The 18,577-nt window shown below is 37.7% G+C and overlaps 1 protein-coding gene across 10 annotated transcripts in view; it reads right to left on the bottom strand.

The window, feature by feature from the left end:
- The window catches only part of PCGF5 (polycomb group ring finger 5), a 135,529-nt gene that overhangs the window by 92,103 nt on the left and 24,849 nt on the right, over positions 1 to 18,577 (bottom strand). For all 10 annotated transcript variants that reach the window (XM_078151004.1, XM_020964115.2, XM_020964113.2 and 7 more), the window contains one exon: positions 3,809 to 3,916. The gene's annotated coding sequence lies outside the window, so the exon portion shown is untranslated. The remainder of the gene's footprint in view (positions 1 to 3,808; positions 3,917 to 18,577) is intronic.

Below are 18,577 nucleotides of genomic sequence, written 5' to 3' on the forward strand. Positions count from 1 at the left end.
GCATGGGGGACAGGGAGTAAAAATGCCCAGAACAGAGAAATGGAGAAATTAACAAGGAAGCCAGCATCACTGAACTGATAAGTATGCGAGGGGGTGCAAGATTTGAGAAGAATGGAAAGGTAGGGGAGGGGCCTAGTTTACAAAGGGCTCTGAACGCCAAACAGAGGGACTGCCCACACCAGTGGGATGAAATGGGAGTCGTCAACTCTATTTCTTCCGGAGGAAGGCCAATGGGCCTTTTCACGCATTCTGTTAAGTGTGTTTTCTCTCCCAATTACAGCATGATTTCCTTGAGGGCAGGGACCATCTTGCTTTTCTATTTGCATCCCTAGCTTAGTACAGTGCTTGGCACAAAATAGGGAATGAATAAATGCTTTTGTCTTTGCTTATTCATTTGATAGAATGTGAGTTCTTGAGGTTGCAATGGAAAGTTAAGGAAAAATGGGATAAAGGTCTGACATAGGTGGATGTGAAGGAGCAAGGAGTGGAAGTGGTCAGGGAAAGGAGCTCCAGCCTAGGCATTCTACAGCTGAAAAGTCACAGGTATGCTGAGCAGAACGATGGGCAGCAAACTACCATGCCAGTCATAGTAAAAAAAAAAAATTGGTTGAGAGATGAAACGTGTTTAAGGTACTCACCTCAGGACTTCTCAGTCTCTTTACAAGGACATTCTTCTGAACAGATAATCTTTCCCAGGGTAAGAGCTAAGGAGACACAGGAGGGTCTCTGATCTCTCTATTTTAATGGCTTGGCTTCTTTCTCCTCTGGCCTAACTGTAGGTATTGCCCATGGCTCAGTTCACTGATCTTAATCTAGCCTCACTCCCTCAGAGTTCCTTGCTTCTCAGGGTTTCAAAGATTACCCCTACTTGGATAACTTCCACATCCTCCAAGCACAGATTATAAATAACTTGAGGGCAATTTATGTCTTTGGTCATCTTTTTATCCCCATGGCCAATCAGTACTATACACATAGACTTTCTCAGTCCTCCTTAATCTTAGTGCTTTCCCTGAAATTATTTCCAATTTATCCTGTATATATTTTGTTTGTACATAGTAGTTTGCCTATTGTTTCCCCCACTGAGCTGTGAACCCCTTGAAAGCAGGGACTGGAGGGGCAGAGCCAAGGTGGCAGAATAGAGACTGCAACTCAGCTAAACTCTCCCAATATTCCTCTCCAAAAAAACTTTAACATAACACCTCAAATTGATTTCTGGAGTGGCAGAGCCAAGAAAAGGTCAGGATAGTTTCCCTGATATTGAATCAGCCTTGCATTCATGGTATAAATCCCACCAGGTCATTGAGTATCGTCTTTGTAATATATATCACTGCAATCTCCTCGTTAGTATTTTATTTAAATTTTTTGGTTACTTTTCACTAGGAAATTGGTTTATAGTTTTTTTAATCTGTTTTTTTTTTCTTCCTGGTATAGGCATCAGCACCATATTTATGTCATAAATGGAATTTGGTAGGATTCTTTCTTTGCCTATTTTTCCAAATAGTTTATGTAATATTGGAATTAGTTGTTCTTTAAATGTTTGGTAAAATTCACTTGTGAATTCACCTGATTCTGGGGATTTTTTTCTTAGGGAAGTTATTGATGGCTTATTCAATTTCTTTTTCTCTAAGATAGGGTTATTTAAATATTCTATTTCCTCTTCTGTTAATCTGGGCAATGTACAGTTTTTTAAATGTTCATCTATTTCATTTAGATTGTCAGACTTATTGGGATATAATTGGGCAAAAGGGCTCCTAAATATTTGCTTTAATTTCATTTTCATTGGTAATACATTTATTTTTGATACTGAATCAAATTTATGAGAATGAGTCATTTCTAAATTGATAAGTGGTAAAAGTTTATGAACAGGCACTTTTCAGAAGAAATAAAAGCTATCTAAAGTCATGTGAAAAAATGCTCTAATTCACTGCTGATTACAGAATGCAAATAAAAACAACTCTGAGGTACCACCTCACATCTATCATATTGGCTAACATGACTGAAAAGGAAAATGACAAATACTGGAGGGGAAAAAATAGGGGCACTAATGCACTACTGGTGGAGTTGTGAACTGATCCAACCATTGTGGAGAACGATTTGGAACTATGCCCAAAGGGCTATAAAACTGCATACTCTTCGACTCAGCAATATCACTACTAGGTCTGTATCCCAAAGAGATCAAAGAAAAAGAAAAATGTTCTATAAGTACAAAAATAATTATAGTGGCTCTTTTCGTGATGACAAAGAATTGGCAATTGAGGGGATGCCTATCAACTGGTGAATGTCTGAACAAGTTGTGGAATATGATTATGATGGAATATTATTGTACTGTAAGAAATCATGAGGAGGATGGTTTCAGAAAAAACTGGGAAGACTTATATCAACTAATACAAAGTGAAGTGAGCAGAACCAGGAGAAAATCGTACAGAGTAACAGCAATACTGTACAATGATCAACTAAGAATGACTTAGCTATTCATATCAATACAATGATCCAAGACAATTTCAAAAGGCTTTTGCTGAAAAATGCTGTCCACCTCCATAGAAAGAACTGATTGCATATTGAAGCATAATTTTTTACTTTCTTTTTGCAACATGATTAATATGGAAATATGTCTTGAATGATTTTACATGTATAACTGATGTAATTTTTCTTGCCTTCTTAATAAGGTAGGAGGGAGGAAGAGAATTTGGAACTCAAAATTTTTTTAAAAATTGAATTTTAAAAAGAAACACTAATTTTAAAACAACAACAGGAAGAAAGTAGGGGCTATTTTTTGCCTTTCTTTGTATCCCCAGTGCTTAGCACAACACCTGGCACATAGCAGGCACTTAATAAATGCTTGCTGATTTGACAGTATGTTGAACAGACTGGAGTTCCAAACACTTGCTGGATATCTCTATGTAAATATCTCGTCACCCACTCAAGCTCAATAAAGAATCACAGAATATCAGAGCAAGCAAAGACCTCAAAGATTTCCCCAATCTGACCCTCTCTTTTTAAAGAAGAGGAAACAGAGTCCAAGAAAGATAAACCCAGGTCTTCTGGGTAACCAGTACTCCATGGTTTTTCTCAGGTTCAATTCCTAACTCAGCATTTCTTCTTCCAACCGACTCCCAACCAAACTTCCAAACCAGTTTATTAGTCTCTCGTAGACCACTGCAGTATAGATACTCCATAAGTATTTGTCTGCTGATACTGTTGCTGCTGAAAATATTTTCCAAGTTCCAAGAAAGCCAAGAACACCCTCTGCACTCCAGTGAAGTATTTCCCCACTTTTTGTCCCAAGAATCAAAAGATGGCCTCTCATACTACTAAGGGCTCCAGTCTCAATCTTCCCATAAAGGCATTTGTGTGTGAGGAAAGGAGAAAGGCAGGGCTCCAGGATATGGGGAGGGGCTAAGGCTTTTAGATTCTCACAAGTTTTCCAACAACAGACAGAGGAGGGTCATACAGCACCAACACTGGCTTCTTTAGGAGTAAGGCAAGGTTCTAAATGCAGCAATGCCCTGAGCAACTGCTATAATTCATATATATATATGGGGTCAACCATAACTCAAGGGAGATACTATACCAGAGCCTAATATGAATGTATTTCCAAGACTTGTAGTCCCATGGGCTTAGAATAACATAGAACACAGTGACAGAAATGAAAACAACTCATTCTGATTCCTACCTTTCTTTTAGGTCATATGTATAGCTACAAAGAATTAAGCCTCACATAACAATAACAATAACTTAACAGCACAACCGTAGGGCAATTCCCACGGAAGGATTTAACTACAGAACTAAAGTTAATAAAGTTTCATACCAGCTCTCGTCCTCTGACTTCTGGTGGTCCTTCTACCACCTTCACAGCATTCTTTGTGGTATCCCCTCACTCATAAATTTCTCTTCTACCAGGGATTTCAATTCATTCCTAATGATGAAAAATGAGTAGAAAACAAAAAAAAGAAAAACAAAATAAAAAGGTCTGTTTAAACTGTATCAGCACCTATATTAAATGCATAATGAATATAGTAGAGAACATATAATTAGTACAATCAAATAGCTTACCAAAGAAAAAGTCTAAATAAATTAAAATAATAAGGTAAGAATAGGACATGGACCCTGCTTTCAAGGGATTTACAAATTATTATTTTGTAAAAATAATATGTTTACAAATAATTCTTTGTGATTCCAAAGTACATACTGTACATTATCTCATTTGATACTCATAATACCCTTGAGAGGTGAGTATTGTTGTTATTTCCATTTCACAATGAAGAAAATGAGGTAAATGGTTAATAAAGAAGAAGTATGCTTTGAACTTTGGTCTCCCTGACTCCTAAGTCCAGCATTTGCTAGTTGAGGCTGCCTACCTGCCTTCGATAAAAGAAAAGACATACACAAGTACCTGTAATCTGGGGCAGAGCATTTAACTTCCATGGCTTTCAGTTTTTCTCTTCTGTAAAATGAGGTGGTTGTACAATCTCTAAAGACCCTCCCAATTCCAAATCTATGATTCTCTGACTTTGTGCAGTCCTATGGACCCACAATCTTATTGCTATGGGTGCTGTTCTCAATAGTGCAGACCCCAACCTACCCATGCCTTGTTGTCCCAACTGATTCTTCCCATAAATCCACCACAGAGTATCTACCCAACTCACTGGAACCATTCTTTTAAAAAAAAAATTTAAGAGAATGAATTCAATATGGTCTGTCCATCTTTTTGTTACACCTTCAGCTTAATCTATGACTTGCCCACCTGCTTTTCTAATTACATGAGTCCTTCTAAATGCCTTTAATATCACTCCTTGCACTCCGATCAGTGTTAAATAAATTGGTTTTGCCATCAGTTCAAAAGACAGGTTTGGAAAATCACTTAACAGGCTGCTCAATTTTTCAAAGAATAATAAAAGCCAAAATTTACATAGATTAATATACATTATTTAATCTGATCCTGAGATCCATGCTATCCTCCTCCTCCACTATTCTGGGCCTCACTGACCACATGCAGTGCCTGTCCATCTAACTACACAGCACTGTCACAGCTTGGACATTTGGTATTCATCATCCACTTGGTTTTTCCAATGTGGATTGTGGGGTTTTTTGTGTTTTTTTGGGGGGGGGCAATTGGGGTTAAGTGACTTGCCCAGGGTCACACAGCTAGTTAAGTGTCAGGTGTTTGGTCTGAGGTCAGATTTGAACTCAGGTCCTCCTGACTTCAGGGCCACTGCTCTATCCACCGCACTACCTAGCTGCCCCTTCCAATGTGGATTGTTAAACAAAACTCTTTTGAGTTGCTGTGGATCCCTTTTCGGAGCCCCTTATACCATTCCAGAGTTTGGTATAATCATCATAATCAAGAACATTTAAAAAAAAAAAAGAACATTTAAGATGGAACTTCACCATCTATACCTAAGAACTCTGCCTAGGAAATTCTCCATGACATCAACAAATACCTTTGATGAACAGATCTGTCTATTGTATGTCTTGCTTAATAACGACAGAGGCACTGAACAAAGCTATGGTTGAAACTGTCAAAGAATTTTCGATTACCTTAACACATGTGGAAAGGCACAGGTTGTTGGAAGGTAGCATTTAGGTTTGTGTTTTGTTAAATGTTTTTTCTTTGTAATAAAGGAGAAGGGAACAAGCATTTAAGTGTCTACCATGTGCCAGGCAGTAAGCGCTTTAAAAACATTATCTCACTTGACCCTCACAACAACCCTGGGAGGCAGGTACTATTACTATCCCCATTTTAGAGTGGAGGAAACTGAGGCAGACAGTGGTGAAATGACTTACCCACACAGCTAGTAAATGCCTAGAGGCTGACTCTGAACTCAGGTATTCCTGACTCCAAGCTCAGCATTCTCTTCTATGTGCCACCTAGCTAGCTGCCTAAAAGAATACACATAATGGGATCTTGTATTATCTCCACCTCTCAGCAACTGTGTGAATGTGAAGATGTGTCTGCTATAAGCAATCCCTTTCAAAAGCCTGCCTGCTCCCTTCTCCTATTTTCATCAAGGATATCTTCAGTATATGCAGAGACCACTTTCAAAAAGATTTAAAAGAAATTAGATCTGTGGGCCAGTAGGTATTTATGGACTGATTCTTATGGTCACTTCTTTAAAAATTAACCCTGTCATCTTCTCAATTCTTTTAGGAGCCTTCTGAGGCATTTAATAACCAATCCTTAAATACCTTTAAAATACATTTGCCTGTATTTACGGGGGCGAGTCTAGTTGCTCTTACCCGCTTTATTTCGTCAATTCCTATTGTATCCCTTGGGATAACGATGTGTTAGAATCCAAATGGAGTCCATCTGCTGCTCTTCCCTGCCTACTCCCTGGTCACCTCAAAAATCACCTTGCCTTGGATGGAACACGCCCTGCAAGTTGTAACAGCTCTTTCAATCCCTCTCATTCCTGCCCTCCCTGCTTTCCTCTCTCCTCCAGTTTCTCCAACATTTGTCATTTTCGGTTTTTGCCATCTGTACCAACTGGAGAGTGTAAGGCAAAACCTTAGAGTTATGCTAATCTGCATTTCTCCAATTATTAGTGATTTGGAGCACTTTTTCATAGAACAGCTTCAATTTCTCTCTTTGAAAACCACCCACCCATATTATTTGAATATTTATCTAGTGGCTCTTACTCTTATAAATGTGGATCAATGCCAAATCTTGGATATGAGAACTCTATCAGAGAAACCTTAAAAATATTCGCCCCTAGTTAACTGTTTCTGTTCTAATTTTAGTGTTATTGGTCTCGCTTATACAAAAACATTTTCATTCCATGTAATCAAATTTGTCCTTTTTTCTTCTGTGATCTTGTCTCTTTTTCAGTCATTAACTCTTCCCCTTATCTACGGATCTGAAAGAAAATTTCTCCCTTGTTTTCCTAATTTATGATATGGCCTTTGACATCTATGCCATAGATCCATTTCCATTTCTAGCTTATCTTTTAACATGGTATGAGGTGTTAGTCTAACCCTAATTTCTGCTAGACTACCATCTAGCTTCCCCAACGTTATTTTTTCAAATACAGAATCCTTACATCAGTAGCTGAAGTCTTTGACCTTAATCAAGCACTATTTATTGTAATGTGCTACAAATTATTCAGTCATTTTTCAGTCATTTCTGACTCCATGAGCCCACTTGGGGCTTTCAGCCAGGTGGCCCAGTGGACAGAGTGCCAAGACTAGAGTCAGGAAGATCGGAGTTCCAATCTGACCTCAGACACTTACTAGCTATGTGATCCTGGGAAAGTCACTTAACCCCGTTTGCCTCAGTTACCTCATCTGTGAAATGACCTGGAGAAGGAAATGGCCAACCCCTCCAGGATCTTTGCCAAGAAAACCCTAAATGGGGTCACAAAGAGTCAGACACGACTGAACAACAATTAAACCTAAGCACTGAGGCAAAAGACAGTCCCTGGCCTTGAGAAGCTTACAATCTAATAGGCTACCAAATTTGTTATCTTCTATGTCGTGTGTATCTTTATATGTTGTACGATCTGTTTCACAGATCCAGAACTTAGCACAATGCCTGGCCCATAGTAAACATTTAATAAATGTTTGTTGACTAACTGATGATTGACTAAGCAGCCTCTCTATTTTATTACGATACCAAATTATTTTGACGGTTATTGCTTTATAGAGAGGGGAAAGGAATAAAAGATAGATCTTGAGATCTGGAAGTGCTAGGTTTCTTCCTTCCCATTTTTTTTTCTTTTATTATTTCAGCCACTGAGCTGCTGGCCAAAAAAAAAAAATCTTGGTTGCTGTCCAACACAGGTGGAGAGAGGGAAAAGGAATGAAAGACAGCAAAAGGTAAGGAAGTGGCATATAGTCAGCCAGCTATTTTCACACATATTTGTAATGTCTAGAGTGGTTAAACTCTCTCTAGCCCCTGCCACCCAGACTTCCTAGCTAAGTGTACTTCAGAACTGGTAAGGGTAGAATAATGGGTGGCAGCAGTATTTTTATCATGTATAATTTATCATTATTTATCAAAATTTATCAAGTGTCATTTATAATTTATCATCATAATTTATCATTAATATTCTTGACCTTTTGTTTCTTCAGATGAATTTTGTCATTTTTTCCTAGCTCTACAAAGTAATCCTTTGGCAGTTTGATTAGTGTGGCAATGACTAAGTAAACTAATTTTGGTATTTTATGTACATATATATATATATATCATATTTGTTATACTGACTTGGTCTATCCACAATTAATATTTCCCCAATTATTTGGGTCTATCTCCTAGAATGTTCTAAGAAACTCATAACTCCTGGGTATTAATGCTATTTATTTCTCTGGGTAATCAAGGCTCAATATATGTGAGCAAGCAATGACGGAATATAGGAGATTGCAGGAGCAATGTGACACCCATTATTCTACCCTTCCAGGTTTTCAAGTATACTTAGCTAGGAAGTCTGGGTGGCAAGAGCTAGAGTGAGTTTAAAGGCTCTAGACATTCCAAATACATGTGAAAATAGCTGGCTAGCTATATACTACTTCCTCACCTTTTGCTATCTTTTATTCCCTTTCCCTCTCTCCACCTGTGTTGGACAGCAACCAAGACTTTCCTGGGCCAATAGCTTAATGGCTGACAAAGAAAAGTCTCAGAACCCATACATTTCTTCCCTATCATCTCCCTTCTTCCTTCCTCCTAGGGGACTGTGCCCATTCCACTAGTTTCCACTTTTTTCTTAGTCTTTCCTCATTCACAGCTCAGCTAATTAAAGGTCAGGTAATTTCTTTCTCACACAAACCCCATCCCTTTTTAAGTCACTTCCTCCCTTTTTCTTCTCCAACTTGCCCAGTGAACTCAGGGAAACAGATCTCTTTCTTCGTGAATAAAAGAATTACCAAATTCATGGCTGATAATCTTAAAAGTAGTGCTCAGGAGGCATCTTTAACAAGGAAAAGGAAAGCTCTTAAGTCTTGCAGTTCAATCCAGCCAAAGAAGAACTAGTACTATCAAGCTTGGAATCAGAATGGTTCTTAACCAGCGTCTGTGAACTTGGGATTCATTTTAAAAAATATTTTGATATTTTCTGTATCTTAATATAATTAGTTTCCTGTGTATCACATGTTTTGTTTCATGCATTTAAAAACAATGCTAAGCAGGATCCATGGGCTTCCGCAGGCTGCCAAAGGGTCCAGAACGCAAAAGAGAAGAACCCCGGCTCTGGAGCCAGCAAAAGGCTTCAGACTCTATGAAAAAACTGTCTTCTCAGCAGGCTCTAATTGCACCAATTTTATGTATTAGACTGTGACATCAGAACTATTTTCTGCTAAATTTCCTTATTTTAAGTTTCATTTAATTAATTGGGAATCACCTGTTGCTTTCTCATTTTCACTGCAAACACACAGTATTTCAACTACAATATTGGTTTTCAGAGCTGGCCTGGAAACTTAACCACCATTCATAACATTATGTCTGTAGGAAAATAAATTTTCCTAACAGGTAAATCATAAATGAGCTTCTAGAATGCAAATATGTTAACTATCTCTACTATAGTCTTGAAATGTAATATATCCAAAAAGTTTGACACCATAGAAAACATTCCAGTAGTTTTGGACTTTGTTTTTTCTTTTCAGTCAACAAGAAAAACAGATGTTTATGTAATCCCAACACCTAGCTAGCACAGCGGATGAAGAATTAGACCTGGAGTCAGGAAGATCTGAATTCAAATTCAGCCTAAGACAACTTAGTTTCTATCTGCCTCAGTTTCCTCAACTGGCACTAAGTACAGTATCTAATAAAGGCTTGTTCCCTTCCATTCCCCTTGTTTCTCCTTCCTACTCCCTTCCCCCATCACTTTACAATTCTGAAGTTATCTGGCTAGTTTAAGAACACGTAAATGTATTATGCATAATTTTATTCTGGTTCAGGCCATTACCCAAAGCAATAATGAATTCCTTCCAGAACATCCTTAACATTGTCATCTATTACATTGTTTTTAGGGATCATCTCTGGAGAGTAAAATTCAGGCACTCAAACTCTTTATGGAAGATTTATGGGAAAACAAAGAACAAAAACTATACATGGTAAGGAATGGACAGGCTGCCATCAATACAAAGTAGGGAGAAATACCCACAACAATGAAATAACAAATCCACTGAAAGACTGCCAAGTTCAGACAGCTAATCAGTAATGTATTATGCTAAACATTTTATTCATCATTTGAATTTTTTAACTTTTCAAAAAGAAATCTTCAAAGATATCTTTTCCCAAAATTTCTGATTTCTCCTCCCAGGTTTCTCTCCCTTTCCCTCTCTTGTATGAGATCCAGGACTCTTAATAAAAATATAAATCTTTATTGGCATTAAATGATTCTGATATAATTATGAAATCAGCTCTAAGGTACATTTAAATACTGATTCAACTACACTATAATTTATTTTTAAAATGTTGCCACTTTATCATATATTTCTTACCCAAATTTTATAAGTTTTAGCCTTGAATTTTCCTTATCAAATTTGAACTCGTCCTAATCACATCTGTCCCTTCTAGCTACCCACACTTCCTCCTACTTTTCCACTGACTGAGCTAAAAGAACTCAAATTTCAAAATCCTAATTAAAAGGAATCAAGAAGATAAGGAGAACCAGTATAGGATAGCTATTATAAGTGATGTCAGCTCATTTAAATACTGCAAAATATCAGCCATCCAGAACCTTTTCCAAGAAATGTGCTTTTCTAGATGAAGTGTTTAACCCATTAAGACACAATATTATACTTTGTAAAACAGCACAGGCATATAAAGTGTCTATAAACATTTCCATTCAAAATGGTTAACATGAAATAAGCTTTTGATACTTCAAGGATTAAGCTTTTTTTTTTAATCATGAAAAGTTAATTCCATGAAACAATGTCAGATAAATGTGGCACTACTCTATAGACTACTATGAAAAATAAACCCAAATAAACAACTTCAAGTTCCCATTATTTTCAGTGGTACCAGCAGCCTTTCAGTAAGTTGAGAGTCATTCTTGGCATCAATTATTGGATTTTGAGTTTGAAGTCTGGTAGAAGGTGAGTTCCTTGTAAGCCAGGATTATTTCATTCTTTGTCTTTGTTCTCCAATGGTTAGAACAGTACTGGGTCCTTTGTAGAAGATATATATGGATTCAGAGTCAAAGGACTCCTTGTACAGCTACTTCCTACTGACATGTCCTTAATCAAGTCTTGTCCCCTCTCTGGTCCCCAGTTTCCTCAGAGATCTTGACTAGATGATCCCCAAAGCCCTCTTTCAGTTCTAAGTCCTAAGAATCATGAGCCCACTTCAATCAGTTCTTTACTTCAAACATCCTAAGAGCCTTTACATAGGATGTGTAGTGTCATATTCCATCTCTTTGTATGAATTTATAATCATTTTCTAGTTATTTCATGAGGAGTTATTTCATAAGAAGGTAAGATCTGGTATCGAACTACCCCTGGGTTTCACTTCTTGCTCTAAGACTTACCAGCTGTGTGAATGTGGGCAAGTCACGACCTCTTTAAGCCTCAATTCCTTCATCTATAAAACAGGGTTTTTATATGTAGGTGTGGCTATACTGTAGAATACTTGTAGTTACATCTATATACAACACACGAACACACACACAAAATGTTTACACTGTATATGAATGTAATGGAATACTACTGTGCTATAAAAAATGATGAGCAAGCAGACTTTAGAAAAACCTAGAAAGACTTGTATGGACTGATGCCGAGTCAAGTGAGCAAAACCAGAACGTTGCACAGAGTAACAGCCACGTTGTATGATGACTAACTTTGATAGACTTAGCTCTTTTCAGCAATATAAGGATCTAAGACATCTCTAAAAGTCTCATGATGGAAAATGCTATCCACACCCAGAGAAAGAACTATGGAGTTTGAATGCAGATGGAATTTGCTCTCCTTTTCTTTTGTTGTTTTGTTTGGATTCTTCTTTCTCATGGTTCCTCCCATTGGTTCTAATTCTCCTTTGCATCATGGCTAATGTGAAAATATGCTTACTATAAACGTATAAATAGAGCCTATATCAGATTGTATGCCATCTTGGGGATGGCAGGGAAGGAGGGGGAGAAAATTTAAAACTCAAAAGTATGGAAATGATTGTTGAAAACTAAAAATAAATAAATTAATTAGAAAAAATGTTTAGACTAGGACCTGTAATTTTACTGGTCTAAGGAAATACTTCTTAATGAGGAAGCACCTTCTAGCAAAGCAGACCACCCCCTCTATAATGCTTATAGTGCTGCTTGGGAGACAGGAAACAGGTGATATGCCCACAGCTACAGTCAGCATGGGGCAGAGGTGAGACTTGAACCCTGGTCAACCTTACTCCAAGTCTTGGTCCACTACATAATTACTAACAACCTACCACAGACCTCATTATGGCACAGCAGTAACTTAGTTTCTTTAAGACAGTACCAGTAGAGCAGAAGCTCTGGCAATTCTTACTAAGCTGGTAAAGTTTTGAATAAAGGCCTAGAAATGGATCTGTTTGGTTTCTGAGGACCAATTCAGCTCATTTTTGGAGAGAATCATCACTAGTTTGGACGTACGGTGATAAATATTTGGCCATATTAACTATCAATATACCTAGTCACAGAAGGGCTGTGTTTTGTGTCAGTGATAGGATTACCCATAACCATGAAATTGGAAAGACTTGAGTATTAATATAACTATATGAGGCTGGTTTGTCTCTCCAACTAAATTTTAAATTTCTCATGGGCAAGGAATCTATCTTCCACTCCCCATTAATTGCTTATATATAGTACTTTGCATGGAGTAGCTATTTAATAAAAAATTAATAAAGAAGTATTCCATGTATACCTTCCTCTTCCACTTCTCTGCATTTCTTCATAACAGTTTTCTAATGAGTTACTTCATGTAAGGTTATTTCATAGGAAGATAATATATCCGTATAAAACCACACGGTTTCAATTGCTGGCTTTAAGACATACCAAGCTACATTACTATATCATTATACAATGGAGAAAACACTAGCCCAGGAGTCATGAGACCTGGGATATGATTCTTCTGGTATCCAATGGTTCTGATACTGTGGGACAACTCTACTCACTTCTCTGGACTTACTCTCTTATCTGTAAAACATGAAGGTCATAAGATCATAGGATTCAGAGTTGAAAGGGGCCTTAGAAACCAATTTCTAATCCTTCCATTTTGTAGAAAAGAAAAACTAAGTCTCAGAGAGCAGTGACTTACCCAAAGATCATATAGTTAATAAGTAGCAGAACAGATGATCTTTGGGTAAGTCACTGTTGCCCGAGACTTAAGTTTCCTTTTCTGCAAAATGAGAGTTATGCTATCAAAATCAAACCAATACTGATCTATGAGGTTATTTCTTTATACTTAAGCAGACCATAAGGATCAGTAATATAACCAAATTTTGTCCTACACTAAATTTTTTATTTTTTTTTTTATGACAGACCCTAATGAAGAAGAAATCATCACCTAGCTGCTGCAAATCCCTAGATGGTGTAACTGAATATAGCAAGTGACCAAGATTGGGGGAAGGGGCAAAATTCAGCATATATTTACATATATATATATATATATATATATATACACACACACACACACACACACACACACACATACACACATATATATGCATATATATATATATATATATCTCACACACATATTTGTGCATATGAATGCATGCATTTTAAATTAAGACACTCGATGAGTTTTTTCATTTTTAAAACTGGAGTAGGAAATACGTAAGCAGCAGGTATTATCAGGGAAATTCAAAGCCAAGAACATACATAAGGGAAGCGGCTTTGAAGTATGGCGTATTGGGAACCAGCATAACTAAAGGAGCACTAGACTTGATGTCAGCCTGGAGTCACAGGTACAACCACACAATGAACTAAATGTATGAAACTGGCAACTCCCTTAACTTATCTAGACTCTGATAATAAAACAAGCAGGACTGGTCTGGACAATCTGTAAGGCTCTCTTCTAGTTCTAGTACTTTATGATAAATTGTGTCCGTTTGATAAACAGCAGAGAAAGTAAGGCAGTGGTGGCAACTTGGCCAAGGAGGAGAAAGAAAAACATACATGTCAAAAGCACCATGAACAAAAGCAGATACAAATCACAGAAAGAAAACAACACAGCAAAAGGATTTCTCCATCTCAGATCATGAGGCTCGTGCTATCTGTGGCGCTGTAAAGCAAGAGTCTTCACGTCTTAACCCCCCCCTAAAAGGCTAAGTGTATGACAAGATTAAGAGTCATACAAGAGGAGTTCCACTAATTAAGCATATTCAGGGGTAGCTGAACTCTACAAGATGGGCCAGGCTAACTACCATGACATTATTACCACTATATAAGTTTGAGGGGGAAGGAGGGAAAGAAGGCTGCAGTTACACAATTCCTTCAGAAAAACCCATGCCCATGACTGTTTTCCATTCTGGAATCAAGGCAGCTGGGTGGCTCAGTAGATAGCACACTATGCCCAGGGTCCGGAAGGTCTGAGTTCAAATACGGCCTCAGACACTGACTAGCTGCGTGACCTTGAGCAAGCCACTTAAGCTGTTCATCTCAATCCACTGGAAAAAGAAAAGGCAAACCACTCTAGTATCTTTGCCAAGAAAACCACATGGGAAGTATTGGTGTGCTATGGTACACAGGGTCATGAAGTCAAACACAACTGAATGACAACGACACAGCCACATATTTATTGAAAATCCTTAGCAATGACACTAAAACATCTGTCTCAAACCCAAATTTTATGTTATGTCGTAAATGCACTATGTAATTTTATTATTTTCACAAAGACTTGTTTGTTTACATGTTGTTCTGAACAAAGGAGGAAAAGGCTGCATTATGTAGCATTATGCAGCTAGACGGAGGCTGCCTAGTTTGAAATACTGAACTAATTAATGCACAAAAACCCTGAATCTCCAGTACATGGGTCAGAGACCATGTTTTCAGAGTGGAATGAAAGGAAAAAAAAAACCAAGATTTTTTTTCTCTGTAAATGTGTAAACTTATTTAAATAGCTCAGAGTTAAACTGCTTCAAGTGTATGCCATATTTTTCTCATTTTTATCACTTTTTCTTTCTTAAAAAAAACTCACCTAATTTTTATCTTAGCCTGGGAAGTTGATGGTCTGACTATACACAGACAGCTAACTCAGGATAAAACTCACATCAATAACAAGTTTTTCCTGTCTGTTAAAAAATAATCGATTTTCTTCTTTGTGGTGTTACCTGGGGCTCACCATGTCCAGCGCCTACCAATTCTTTTATCAAAGAAAGTGTTAATACTGTAGAAGTGTGAGGCTTCTGTGTAATCTAGAAGTCTTTGGTCTCTCTCATTTCTTCTTCCTGAACCATGCTTTCCCATCATTTCACCCTACCCCCATCTTTTCCCAACTCTGAATTGAAGGCACTAATATCAGAGTATACACTGATTTAAATTTTCAAGATCTATTTAAGTTCCTTGTAGGATTTCTCTAATTTTCTTTTTCAGCAACTAATGTTGGTACATAAGCTGCCATTATTTTCATGGTAGTGTTTTTACAAATACTTAGCATTAGTACTGGGACACAACTGAAAAACGACTTAGCAACAACCAAGCATTAGTAATGTAATATGTGATGAGGAAGTATCTCATGAAATAACATTTCTTGTTGCCTCTGGACAAAAAGATAAAATTCACCGTCAACTCAATCCTTTGCCTTTCCAATAAGCATCTGCGACTCCTTTCATTTAGTTGCAACTTCCTTCTTCCTTCTGATTTCATTTATAGAGTGTCAAAAATCAATAGGATTCAGTTTCTATAGCAATATGTCCACTCATTGGTCAGTAGACAAGGATTTCACATTTAGAATACCGGAAATCAAATAGAAGTTTATTAACTGGCTAAAAATTGCATGATTCTTAGCACACTTTGCCATTTTCCCCACCATTCTGTCAATGTCACTGTTGAAGTGAAAGGATATTGTACAGGTCTGAGGGCCATTTTGTATTTGTTTGTTTGCTGAATTGTCCTAGACCCAAAAAAAAATCATCTCTAGCTGGCCAGCCTACTGGTGATACGTGACTTGGGGCAAGTCACATAACCCATCAGGATCTCATTTATAAAATGAGGAGGTTGGTCTAGACTCTAGATGATTTTTAAGGTCACTTTTCAAACCTAATCAATAATCTGATGATATATTTCACAGCTTATAATCTGGTTTCTCATATAGCATTTCATCTGATCCTCACAATAATCTTGTGTAATTATAGTCCAAATATTCTTATCCCAATTTTACAGATGAAGAAACTAAGACTTAAAGAAGCTCAGTGCCTCATCCAAGGTTGCATAACTGATTAATTGCAATAATAAAGATTGAAGCCCATGGAAGATCCTTTCTAGATAACAGGTAACCAGGTTCTAAATAAGCAATTTTAATGTTTGAAAGAAATGTGGTTTAACATTTTTATCAATAACTTGGATAAAAGCATGCATGATATGCTCATCAAATATGCTTTTGGCACAAAGTTAGGAGGGATTGCTGACTCAAGGGATGACAGTCAGGATTTTGACAGGTAAAAAAGCATTGGGATAACACTAATAAGATGAAATTAAATCTGGATAAATATAAAGTCTTGCACTTGGATACAAGAAAAAAATAGCAATTCCACATGTACAAATTCTACAAATGCAATACATATAAGCTGAGGGAGATGTGGTTAATAGTAATTTTTCCGAAAAGGATCTTTGAGGCAGGGGAGGTGGTACGGCTTCCAAAGGACTACAAGCTCAATATGGGTAAAGGGTATGATGTGATAACCAAAAGAGCTAATATAATCTTGGACTGAATTAGTCAAATCAAGTCAACAAGCATTCTTTAAGCACTTACTATGTGTCAGACACTAAAGAAATGCTAGGAACAGGAAGTGATGATCCTACTACACACTCTGCCCTGGTGGGACCTCATCTGGAGTATCATGTTCAGTTCTGGCACCATGGTTTAAGAACATTGACACTGATAAAGGATACTGATTGAGTAGAGAACCTCTAGAAGAGCAACCACGCTGGTGAAGGGCTCTGAGTTGCTAACATGAATGGTTGAAGGAACTGAACATATGTTTAATCTAAAGGGAAAAAAAAGTCTCTGTCGGGGATGGGCGTAGGTGGGAGGGGGCGGGAATGATATCTGGGTCCAAGTATTTGAAAGGCTATCATGTGGAAGAGATTAACCTTGTGCTGTTCCGTCCCAGAAACTGAAAAGAGGCCAAATTCATACCGATTGTTTGGAAAAGTCTTCCTAATAATTAGAGCTGCCCAGAAGTGGAATGGGCTGCTGCTTTGAGAAGTGGAAGGTTCCAAATCCCCCACTTCTTTCATCAAGCACAGGTTAGAGGAGCACTTGCTGGGGATGGTACAGTGAAGAGTCTTTTGAGCTGAGTTGGTGTAAATGACTGCTAAGGGCCCTTCCAACTCTCAAAATCTATGATGTTGTGAAATCAACAAATATGTATTGGATGCTATATGTTATACTTTGGTAACCAAGAGAGAGAAAGGAGGCCCAAAACAATAAAACTTTTTCAATATCCAATAAACTGTGAATAACAGGTTCAGTGAACAATTTAGACAGCATTCAGCATGCAGTGTTTTGTTTTCATGGAATTTTCCAAATGATTACTAGATCCTCATTATCAGGGTTTAAGTCAGGCAAGAAAACAGACCCACTCATTTTTTTCAGGCCATTTAGGAGAATGTACCCTTACGTATAATGGCAATATTCAACTTAGCAAGAAGTCATGTTCCAAAAGTTCATTTGTAAGTCAGCTATTTGGAACTCTGAATAATTTCCCCATAAAAATAGTTATACATGGTGGTTAGTCTCTTAGGTCAGCCACAAAATTAACATTATGGATAGCTGAAATACCATATGTTTGCAACAAAAGTATAAGAAAACAATAAGGATCCCAGTAATTAAATAAACCTGAAAAACCATTAAGATCATCTAGCCCAATTCACTCATTTTTAAAATAAGCAAAGGGAGAATCACAGAGATCATATGGCTTGCTCACAGCCACAAAGGCAATAAATACCAGACCCAGGACTCAGGTTCCAGTATTCTCCCCCACAGAATACCAGTTTTGGAAGGCACCTCAGAAGCCACCTAGCCCAACCCATGACTTGAGTAAGAATCCCCTCCACAGCATATCTGACAAGTGATCCCCTGGCCTTGGCAGAAGACCTACCCCTGAAACCTACTACCTACCCACCAACTCATTCTATTTCATTTTTTAACACTGGGAAGGATAAGAAAATCAACAGAGCTCCCAATTCTCCATAACCGCAGAAGGTCCAGATACCAAACCTCTCAACACCAAAACTCAGCCACAGACCAACGTCTTAGCCACCAGGTCCAGGAGAGGACACCGCTATCACTCACTCCTTGACCTTTCGGTCTCCTCCATCTCAGCTCTATCCTTCCTGGATCCCCCTTCTGCTTTGCCTACACCTATCACTGTGCTCTCTAGATCCCTGTTCTATCATTAATAATGATCACTTTGTATTAGACGGCTTTCTCTTGTACTCTTTCAATCTTCTTGCCCCGA

The sequence above is a fragment of the Phascolarctos cinereus genome, unplaced genomic scaffold, assembly GCF_003287225.1.
Source record: "Phascolarctos cinereus isolate Bilbo 61053 unplaced genomic scaffold, phaCin_HiC Scaffold_3;HRSCAF=262, whole genome shotgun sequence".
Lineage (NCBI taxonomy): Eukaryota > Metazoa > Chordata > Mammalia > Diprotodontia > Phascolarctidae > Phascolarctos > Phascolarctos cinereus.